Source organism: Crocuta crocuta, unplaced genomic scaffold (assembly GCF_008692635.1).
Source record: "Crocuta crocuta isolate KB4526 unplaced genomic scaffold, BGI_CrCroc_1.0 scaffold693, whole genome shotgun sequence".
Taxonomy (NCBI): Eukaryota; Metazoa; Chordata; class Mammalia; order Carnivora; family Hyaenidae; genus Crocuta; species Crocuta crocuta.
Window position 1 is genome coordinate 307,842 of NW_027527545.1, and position 3,083 is coordinate 310,924.

Genomic DNA, 3,083 nt, shown 5'->3' on the forward strand with positions numbered 1-3,083 from the left:
AAGCTTAAAAAAAAAAAAAAAGGAGGGGCGCCTGGGCGGCTCAGTTGGTTGAGGGTCCACCTTCGGCTAAGGTCATGATCTCGTGGCTCATGAGTTCAAGCTCCAACTCAGGCTCTGTGCTGACAGCTCAGAACCTGGAGCCTGCTTCAGATCCTGTGTCTCCCTGTCTCTCTGCCCCTCCCCCACTCACTCTCTGACTCTCTCTCTCTCAAAAATAAACAAACCTTAAAAAAAAAAAAGAAAACTCACAAGAACAGTAAAATGAGCACCCATATACTTACTACTCTTCTGGTTTCAGCGACAATTGTTACTATTTTGTCACCTTTGCTCACGTGCTCTCTCTCCTCCCCTCCTTCTCTCCCTCCTCTCTATTTAAAAAAAATTTTTTTTAAGGTTTTATTTATTTCTGAGAGAGAGAGAGACAGCGTGAGCAGAGGAGAATCAGAGAGAGAGGGAGACACAGAATCTGAAACAGGCTCCAGGCTCTGAGCTGTCAGCACAGAGCCCGACATGGGGCTCGAGCCCACGAACCGTGAGAGCATGACCTGAGCCGAAGTCGGACGCTTAACCGACTGAGCCACCCAAGCGCCCCCCCTTCCTCTCTATTAATACTAACATATAGCATATTATGATGTTGTATATAAAATATATAGACATATGGTTTTTTTCTGAGCTATTTTGACAGTTGCAACCGTCACAAATTTACCACTAAATAATTCAGCGTGTTCCTCCCACAAAGAACATTCTCTTATCTAACCACAGCGCAATGCTCACATTCAGGAAATTCAACATGGATATATTATCTCATATCCACTGCACATTCAAATATCTTTGATTATCCCAGGAATATCTTTCATCAAGGATCCAATCAAGGATTATACATTGACTTTGGCTGTTGCCTCTCTTTGTTTCCTTCAATATAGAACCATTCCGAGCATTTCATTCATTCATTCATTCATTCATTCATTCTATTAATGGATTGATTTTCCCTTGCATGACATAGATCTGTTTGAAGAATCCAGGAACTTTTGGTTTGGGGTTTTTTTTTGCTTCTTTATTTGTTTGTAGGCCAAATGCCCCTTAATCGGGAAGTACCTGGTTGTGTCATCACGATTAGATTCAGGTTAAACACTATGGGCAGGACCAAGCACTTTGCAGGTGATGCTGTGTCCTTCTCAGTACATCACGGCAAGAGGCGCATGAGGGCAGCCTGTCCCATCCCCAGTGAAGTTAATTTTGATCATTTGGTTAAAGTGGTGACTGCCAAGTTTCTCCATGGTGCTTTTCCTGAGGTATCTTTTTCCCGCTGTAATTAACAAGTAATTTGTGGGCTGGTCCTTTGAGACTGTGTGAATATCTACTTCCCTCACCGAGGAGCCTCGCCTGAATTAATTATTCCTCTGCTGGCTGCAAAATGGGGATTGTCTCACTCAATCTTTCCTTCTGCATGTATCAGCCAGCACTCCAGATGTTCCCCCCCCCCCAAAGGGGCAGAGTTAGCACTCAAGTCTAAGCTCCTCAGCAACTGGGCCTCCTGGCCTCTTGAGCTATTAAATTGGGTAAAGAGGTGGCCAGTTCTGTGCCCTTGGACAACCCCCACACCCCTCCCGGGGCCACTTCCTCATCAGTCACCAGGTGGATTCAGGTGGGTTCCGCTCAGGACCCTGCTGTCCCCGCGGCCCCACACACTGTCCTCTTCTGGTGCGTAGGGGGCAGCTCAGATGCCAGTCACAAGCAGGGCAGTGGGTACAGTCTCACAGGGGACACTGGCCCAGCTACAGCAACTGATCACTCAGTGGGGATGGCAGAGGTCAGCAGAACAGGAAGAGAAGAACAATGGCTGTGCCTGTTGCCACGGCAGTGGCAGTGTTTGCCAGCTGGGTGGGGCCAGCCACGCAGCCCTCAGCCGCTAAGCCCAGGCCCCACTCTCCTCTTTCCCTCCGCCCCTCAGTAGGCCCTGGCGGGGCCGGGATGTGCAACAGCTCACCCTGGGGACTGCAGAGACCCAGCTGCTTAATGAAGCTTGAGCAGAGTCACCGCCGTTAGAGGCCTCGCAGAACTACAATTCCCAGAACACACAGCAAGCGCCTGGTCCAGCCCCAGCTGCCCCAGCGGCCGGCTCTGAGGTAGAACAAGGAAATCTCACCTGTTCTGGGAATTCTGCGTCCTGGTCTGCAAGAGGTGCGTTTGTGTCTGTGTGCCTTGGACCTCCTCCTGCCTGAGAAATCTCAGTTACAAGCCATACCTGGCGATGGTGAGCTTCACACACACGTGTGCTGACACCCTGCTTTGCTCTGCGCCAATCTCAGGACCCGGGCATGGGTGGGGAGCGCTGAGATGGAGGAGACAGGCTCCTGAAAGAGCGGAGGCTTGGATTGTTGGGGCACCCTTTATAATCTAGCACACAGTAGGTGCTCAGTAAATATTCGCTGGCCTAACCAACGAGCGGACAGTCCACCTCTCCCTTGTCTTCCCTTCCATTGCACCGTCTCACCCGGTTTTGCTAGCTCGTAGGGTACTGCACGATCCTAAAATGCGCTGTCTCTCTCCGTCCGGCCTCCGGGCCTTTGGCACCGCTGTCACCTCTACCAGAAGCACATTCAGCTTACTTGGTGGTGCATCTGTAGAGGCGGGACGGAGCCTGGCACGCAGCGGGAACACATTAAATATTTGACGAGTGAATGAATGAATGCCCTTGTCCATTGTACATCCCAGGAAGCAGGGACACTCGGGACCCTCCCTATTCATCTCGATCCTCCGCCCGCTCGCCGGCCCGGAATGAATGCATCCCTTTTATCCGCTCCGAGGACGGCCGGGCTAGGGCAGGGGCAGGCCGGGAGGAGGAGGGGAGCGGGGGCTGCCCTGGGCCCCCTCCCAGGGCTCCTAAAGGGTCAGCTTTTCCGGACGTGGGGAGTTTACCTCTCCGCGAAACTCAGCCTCGGTCACCGGACGCCCAGCACGGCCTCCTACTCCCGCCCCTTACCACCCAGGACACCCCAGACCGAGTCTCAGCCTACAGCACGTGGTCCAGGGGCCGCAGCTTCCCATTGGTTGCTCGTCTCCTTCCTTCCCCGCGATTGGCA

The 3,083-nt window shown here is 52.2% G+C and overlaps 1 protein-coding gene and 1 long non-coding RNA gene across 5 annotated transcripts in view; one reads left to right on the forward strand and one right to left on the reverse strand.

Moving 5' to 3' along the window:
• GIPC1 (GIPC PDZ domain containing family member 1) overlaps positions 1-3,083 on the forward strand; it is a 17,127-nt gene that overhangs the window by 4,248 nt on the left and 9,796 nt on the right. The window contains exon 2 of one of the 2 annotated variants that reach the window (XM_077765383.1): positions 1,952-2,181. The gene's annotated coding sequence lies outside the window, so the exon portion shown is untranslated. Of the gene's footprint in view, positions 1-1,951; positions 2,255-3,083 lie in introns of those variants that run through there. The other variant, XM_077765366.1, reaches the window with a different exon arrangement.
• On the reverse strand, positions 655-2,996 carry LOC144232533 (uncharacterized). 3 transcript variants are annotated; one of them, XR_013335434.1, is made up of 4 exons: positions 2,920-2,996; positions 2,495-2,641; positions 2,147-2,214; positions 655-1,306 (listed from the first exon to the last, which is right to left on the reverse strand). It is a non-coding gene; the product is annotated as an uncharacterized LOC144232533 (long non-coding RNA). The 3 variants fall into 3 exon arrangements; XR_013335433.1 differs by having other exon boundaries at positions 2,147-2,218; XR_013335432.1 differs by having other exon boundaries at positions 2,147-2,354.